Source organism: Gobio gobio, assembly GCF_949357685.1.
Source record: "Gobio gobio genome assembly, chromosome: 9".
NCBI lineage: Eukaryota > Metazoa > Chordata > Actinopteri > Cypriniformes > Gobionidae > Gobio > Gobio gobio.
The window spans coordinates 4,585,758-4,593,625 of NC_137115.1; the positions used below are offsets into that span (position 1 = coordinate 4,585,758).

At 40.2% G+C, this 7,868-nt stretch overlaps 1 protein-coding gene across 3 annotated transcripts in view; it reads left to right on the forward strand.

The window, feature by feature from the left end:
- Positions 1-7,738: 7,738 nt before the first annotated feature.
- Positions 7,739-7,868, forward strand: part of st3gal4 (ST3 beta-galactoside alpha-2,3-sialyltransferase 4) — an 85,616-nt gene continuing 85,486 nt past the window's right edge. For 2 of the 3 annotated variants that reach the window (XM_079824690.1, XM_079824692.1), the window contains exon 1: positions 7,739-7,795. The gene's annotated coding sequence lies outside the window, so the exon portion shown is untranslated. The remainder of the gene's footprint in view (positions 7,796-7,868) is intronic. The other variant, XM_079824689.1, reaches the window with a different exon arrangement.

A 7,868-nucleotide genomic window follows, 5' to 3' on the forward strand; every position in this document is an offset into this window, starting at 1 on the left:
GAGAGAGATGGATCAATTAATGGACTTTAGCTTTTGGCCTCTTCAAGGCCTCTTCAAGGCCTCTAAGAGACTGATGATCAGTGTTGGGCACGTTATTTAAAAAAATGTATTAGTTATAGTTACTAGTTACTTCTTACAAATAGTAACTGAGTTAGTAACTGAGTAACATTATTATAAAAGTAACTAATTACCAGGGAAAGTAACTACTGTGTTACTTTTTTTCTTTAAATGTTCAAATATGTCAAATAACTTGGATGCCCCCAATATTAGATATGTTAAATGAATGAATTGGACACTAAATAGAATCAATTATTATTATAAAACATTGTACATTAATGTACACTATTGTAATGTTGCTGTGGGGCAATGTGAGAGACACCAATCAAATTCAATACATTATTGTAAATATTATCAGTAGGCCTACTATAGTTTAAATATTATCAGTATACTACTCCTTTGGTAGTGGAGCTCATGTTATCTCATGTGAGGCTCATGTGAGGCTTCATTAGATTAGAATTACTTGCCACCAATGTGGAGAGACTCTTTCTTCCTGGGCATAAGTTGCACGTTACATAAACATTCTTACCTTTCACCTCAACGAGGGAAAAGTAGCGCTTATACTTCCAGTTTGCGAAAGCTACTTTTGAAGTCGTTGGACTTGCCATCGCTCTGACTCCTCCTGGTCGTTGGTGTGTGTGTGACTGAGGTTATGAGTGTGTGTGTGTGTGTGTGTGTGTGTGTGTGTGTCATAGGTGTGTGTGTGTGTGTGTGAACTCAACCTATAAACCTCAACCTTGTCTCCCACCCACCAATCATCATCAATTATGTGTACCACCCCACCCACCCCCCAACACGCATGGCATGCACGCACGCACGCCCGCACACACACACACACACACACACACACACACACACACACACACACACACACACACACACACACACACACACACACACACACACACACACACACACACACACACACACACACACACACACACACACACACACACACACACACACACACACACACACACACACACACACACACACACACACAACCAGAGAAAGAAAAAAAACGTTGCAGGTCCAACTGACAGAGAGCCTGTTCGGATGAAAACCGCTTCAGTGAGCTCAATTATAGTAATGCCGCATTTTATTCTCAGAAACGCTAACGGCATTGTAACGGGAGAAACAGTATTTCTCTTTGATTTCTCGTTACTGAAAAAAATTATTCCGTTAGTAACAGCATTTATCTATAACGCCGTTATTCCCATCGCTGCTGATGAGAAAACTATACACTGTAAAAAAAATCCCCGTAAAAAAAAAGCAGCAGCTGACGTTCACTTTAAGTGCCAATGATTTGATTTCGCCCTGCAGCTCAGGCTGGAAACCTGTACGTATTTCTATCCTGCTTCTGTTACATATTTGCGAGGACCAATCCCAAACCGGCTTATGCACCTGGCGCGCTATTGGCGGCTTTAACACGATGACGGATAGAGACGCGATGGATCATTGGTCTGATTGGTTGAAGGACTATCCAATTTCGTACAGAGGCCCTGTCCCAAATGACACACTTCATGTGCACTTTCGGTCTTGTGGACTTATGTGGCGTTCACACCGGACGCAATTCGCAAGAATAATTCACGCTAATCGCGCGAAGGTGGACGCTTGAACATTTTGAGTTTACTACGCTTGAACATTTTGAGTTTACTCGCTTCAATCGCGTGTGAAATTCGCGCGTGACCTTCACTGCACAACAGACACGAATTCGCGTCATGGGAGGGGCTTCTGCCAGCGGCTCGTCTCGTTGAGAAATAGCTGACATGGGCTGTGTTTACACGTCTTTTTTTTGTTAAAATCTACTGTTAATGAGTGACAACGTAGTTTGAAGACTTTTTCAGTCGATAATGTAGTTGTTTAAAGCTCAAATATGTGGTTTATTTATATAAAGAGTGCCTATTTGAACATTTTATCTGGTGTTTTCGGAGTTGTGAGCTCCAGCGGATCAGCGGCGGTCAGCGCACGTCAAAGCCGGCGAGGGCAACCTTTCCTCGGCCAGTCCTTCTGCCGCTGGCTCTGATGTCTCTGTGGTGTGTCTTAAGCTATAATTCGTCTTGTAACGGCCGATCTTTGGTCTCATGGATCTATAATTTGTTCCCTGGCAATCGTTTAGACTGAAGGCAAAGGGAAGTTTCATTACTTTATATTTTTAGGCTATAACTGTACGCTGCAGTTGTAACGTTAGCCTACTAGCACTGACTTTGAATGTTTGACTGAAATGTTTGCTTTATTTCATGTATAGCTTATTATACCTTTTACTTATACCTTTGTATTATTGATCATACATAAACTTGCATTTAACAAAAAGAGACTGTGTTGTGTTTCATGTCATTTAATGTTATCACAGTGATAATCATATTGTCTGAACCAGATATTAATATACAGATTTTCTCCTCATTGTTGTCACTACTAGAGCAAGCTCCTGATTGGTTAACACGGCGCGAAATATCCGGCAAAGTTCAGATTTTTCAACTTGAGCGATTCGCGTGAATCGCGCGTTCAAAACGCTCAACTCGCGTCCTTTGCGCCGCCTCAATCGCGCGAATCTCGCCGCCTCACCGCAGAATGCCATTTCGCGTCTCTGCATTGACTTAACATGTAAATCACTCGCGCGAATCGCATTCGGTGTGAACGCACCATTACAATGGCCACTGCATGCGCATGTCTGTTAAGTCCACGAGACAGTAGGGTGTCCCATTCGTCATTCAAGCCTAAAGAAGGGTGCTCGCGACCGCCACCTTTGCGGCTGCTATGCGCCCTCGATGCGCACTTCAGCTGAGCCCGCAAGTTTGTGAGCTATGCAGCAGACTTCTACCCGGCAGTCAAAACGGCATTACGTCCTAAAAGTGCGCACTCGGAGGAAGACCGTTAGGGTTTAGGGTGCCATTTGGGACAGGTCCAGAGTCATTTGAACTACGCCCGATGATCACGCCTCTTGTGGTCTGATTGGCTGAAGGACTATCCAATTGCGTACAGAGTCATTTGAACTATGCCCGTTGATCACGCCTCTTGTGCAGTAGAAAATACAAAGCAGACTCCCCAGACTAATATTCAATCTTAAAGGGTTACTTCAGTGATTTAGCATTAAGCTTTATATCAGTAGAAACCCGGTAGTATATTCGAATTATGGTACTTTCCCCCCTCATGTCCCCCTGAGACGAGAGAATTAGGCATTTTATTTCTTGAAAAAATCCTCAGATGACGCAAATATCGTCATTTTGCGTCATCTGAGGATTTTTTGGCCATAGGCTAGAGACTACAGCCAGTAGAAGGAGCTGTTCCGCATGTTTTCTACCAGCCCATAGGGGAGAGATCTCACGCACAGGATGTAAATGCGCACGGCCGCTCAGATTGGGCATTAATAACGGGGCGGTGCGGAGCAAAGTGAGTGTTTCAACTTTTCAATGAATTCCTCTGAAAGTTAAGCTTCCATATGCGATCTGAAAACGTGCCAGACTGGACACGCGCTGTGAATGACTGCCGCGCTTACCTCAGCTCTGCTCTGCTCTGCTCTCGTGAAGAATGAAATCTGACTCCTGCTGTGTCTGTGTCGTGACTTTCGTTCGGCTCACTCACACCTTATTGAAAAGACACGCTCAGTTTTTAACTGTAGAGTTTATTCTCTAACTGAACGAAATTATTGTATTATTATGAAGATCAAAACGACATTGGGGCGGTGCCGCGGTGGGCAAGTGATAACCAGTAGCCGTGGCTTTGGGTGTGGCCTCGTTGGGCAGCGAGGCAAGTGCATTCTGGGAGTTGTTGTTTTTCATCCACATGAGACAAAAATACATTTTCTGTCTTTTCTCGGTCTACAAGGCACCAATTTAAAAAATAATTTCACATTTCTACTACAAAAATGACCCAGTTTAAATACACAATCATCTTCCCAGCGCTGAAATGCCCCTTTAAAATATTGAGCTTGGTCTGGTGATAGCCAGACAAGCAGCCGTGGTGAACTTCAACGTAAATAATACAGTAGCAACATTTCAGCAAACAGGAACAGCACTTTATTTTACTGTCTATTTTAAAGTTCAAAATTGTCTATTTTAAAGGTTTATATTGTAATAATTACATACACTGTATTAAATTTACATTACATTTATGGTAAAAAAAAAAATATATATATATTTAATTAACTGAAATATAAAATTACCAACCTACTGAACTACTAATATCTGTTATGTACAACCCCAAATCAGAAAAAGTTGGGACAGTATGGAAAACGCAAAAAAAAAGAAGAAGAAGTGATTTCTAAATTTACTTTGACTTGTATTTCATTGCAGACAATATGAACACAAAATATTTCATGTTTTGTCTGGTCAACTTCATGTCATTTGTAAATATGCATCCTTTCCTGTCATTCAGACCTGCAACACATTTCAAAAAAAGTTGGGACAGTAAAGCATTTACCACTTTGTAATGTTGCCATTCCTTTTCACAACACTTAAAAGACGTTTAGGGACTGAAGACACCAAGTGATGAAGTGTTTCAGGTGTAATTTTGTCCCATTCTTCCTGCAAACAAGTCTTAAGGTGGGCAACAGTACGGGGTCTTCGTTGTCGCATTTTGCACTTCAAAATGTGCCACACATTCTCTATTGGAGACAGGTCGGGACTGCAGGCAGGCCAGTCAAGTACCCGAACCCTCTTCCTCCGCAGCCAGGACTTTGTAATGTGTGCAGAATGTGGTTTTGCATTGTCTTGTTGAAATATGCATGGACGTCCCTGGAAAAGATGTCTTCTTGAAGGCAGCATATTATGCTCCAAAATCTCTATGTACTTTTCAGCATTAATGGTGCCTTCACAGAAGTGCAAGTTACCTTTGCCAAGGGCACTGGCACAACCCCATACCATGACAGACCCTGGCTTTTGGACTTGTTGCTGGTAACAGTCTGGATGATCCTTTTCTTCTTTGGTCCGGAGCACACGGCGTCCATTCCTCCCAAAAAATACCTGAAATACTGATTCATCTGACCACAGTACACGTTTCCACTGTGTGATGGTCCATCCCAGATGCCTCCGAGCCCAGAGAAGTCGACGGCGCTTCTGGACACTGTTAACAGTTGTCCTTCCTTTTGGCACAGTACAGTTTTTACTGGCATTTGTGGATGTAACTACGTATTGTGGTACTTGACAAAGGTTTGCCAAAGTAGTCCTGAGCCCATGTGGTGATTTCGCTTATAGATGAATGATGATTCTTGATGCAGTGCCGCCTGAGGGATCGGAGATCACGGTTGTTCAGCTTAGGCTTGCACCCTTGTCCTTTACGCACTGAAATTCCTTCAGATTCCTTGAATCTTTTAATTATGTTATGAACTGTTGAATGTGAAATATCCAAATCTCTTCCTATCTTTCTTTGAGGAACATTGTTTTTAAACATTTCAATAATTTTCTCACGTATTTGTTGGCAAACTGGCGATCCTCTGCCCATCTTTGCTCCTAAAGGATTAGACCTTTCTTGGATGCTGCTTTGGACCAAATCATAATTACAATAACCTGTTGACATCACCTGTTTCAAATGACATCATTATTTAACCATTTTACCTCATTACTAGCCCTAAATTGCTCCTGTCCCAACTTTTTTAAAAATGTATTGCAGGTCTGAATGACAGGAAAGGATGCATATTTACAAATGACATGAAGTTGACCAGACAAAACATGAAATATTTTGTGTTCATATTGTCTGCAATGAAATACAAGTCAAAGTAAATTTAGAAATCACTTCTTTTTTTAAATTTGCGTTTTCCATACTGTCCCAACTTTTTCTGATTTGGGGTTGTACATTTGATATATACTGACAACCACCAATCACAGTGGAGACGAGAGTCACATGATCACAAGCAGCTTTTAGGAGGACAATTCCTGTTTAGTGTTTGTGTTTCATTCACACAAACACTAAACACCATGATGGTAACACACATTTGAACACACATTTTTTAGCAACATTAGATGTAACATAAAACTCTACACTCTAAAAAATGCTGGGTTGTTTTGTCAACCCAAACGCTGGGTTGAGACTGTTGGGGAAGTATGCTGGGTGGATTTAACCCAATTTGGGTTGAAAATCGTTCTTAATCTGTAACCCAGCAGTGCTGGGTTGGGAACGCGGATGTGAAAGAGAGCATGGATGGCGTCACGTAACAACACCAGTGCGAGAACGGCCATTTTCTTAGCGCCTTCAGGTGGAAGCGAGTAAAAGACGGTTTATGGTAAATAAAGATACACATTTCAAGTATATACATTTTTTTATCCAGGAGTATTTTAAGATTTCGTGGAAGGTGGAAAGTTCAGAAAAGAGCTTATATGGAAATATTTGTGTTTTTTGCCTCAAGTCTTAACTGCCGCTTTTATTGGGTCTCTTATGTCTTATTTCCAAAAAGTCTGTTAGTCTGTTATCAACATATATTCAATCTTTCTCTACCAATTTTACTGATTGGACAAAGCTAAGAAGAAACAGTTATTTTAGCGAAAATACATCAAATGTGAAGCGTCACGCAGGGAATTCTGGGAATGTCACATTTTGTTTACGTTTTTTCACTGTAAATTACACAACGACTTGTTCTTTTTCACTTCCAAAAACTGTAAATTTAACAGTATTTTACTGTAAATTTGAATTAACCCCTTAACTGTGGTGGGAGGTGGGACGCCTGGTGCTCTTTTTTTGATCGCCTTTTTTTCGTATCATATATTTAATTAGGTATCATTTGAAAGCTTACAAACTCAAAATTCATCCTGTGAAAACCGTTTTGAAATCGGACATTGTGTTACCATGGAAACGGTACTCTAAATTATTCTGGCGGGCTCCTCCCCTTGTGGGCGGCGTCATATTTCATATTACGACAACTATTTGAACTACTTTATAATTAAAATCTTTTCCAATCTGGACAAAACACATATTGTCGGAAAGGTCTGAGTCTCAAGGGTCCATATTTGCGGACTGCTTTGTGATGGAAGTGATATTTGGACAGAAGTGTACAGAAAAATGCATCAAAGAAAACAATCAATGGAATTTGAATGACACCCGGTGGCTATTTTTGGTACAGCGCATAAACAAAATCTCATGGGGACTTCAATTTTTTGTGATATCAACTTCAATTTGGAACACAACTTGGTTAGACATATGGCTTTGATTTTATAGTAATTTTATAGTAAATTTTTTTTTGTAAAATATATATTTTATATGAAATAAAAAAAAATGTGTACAGTATTTTTCATTTACAGTAGATTTAAACTTCCATAACTTTTTCATACTTTCATATTTTGAATGGCAATAATCTGCAGAGTGCCATCTTTAAAACGAGACCTTGGTCTATATACCAAAGCATTCTTGAATTACAGCCCTTTAAGTTTGGATAGTGCATTTTCATGTGTATTCTCAAAAAGGGGGTTAGATCTATTACAGTTATTCACCGTAGCATTTTTGATTAATCAGTTGATTAATAATTTCTGCAACCCAAGATGGTGTCCTGCTGAAGTGAAACCACAAAAAATGACTTATTATTATAGTGGTGTCCATCAACAGCATGGAAGAAATGTCTGTAACGGCGAATTTTATTTGTAAAGTGGAGTTGGTATTGACTTAATGACTTGCACAATAATGTTGGTAAGATAGCATCTTCTTTTACACATCAATTCAATTATTAACTACAGAAATCAATATGATCCAAACACCCATATCGGTTCAGTTTGTAAGGTCTGAAGGCTCATAGAGGATTTCATACATAAACACGGTAAGTCCTTGGTTTGTTTGTGTGAATAATGGAAATGTGAACATATCTTTAGTGAGGTATAATGTACAGTAAA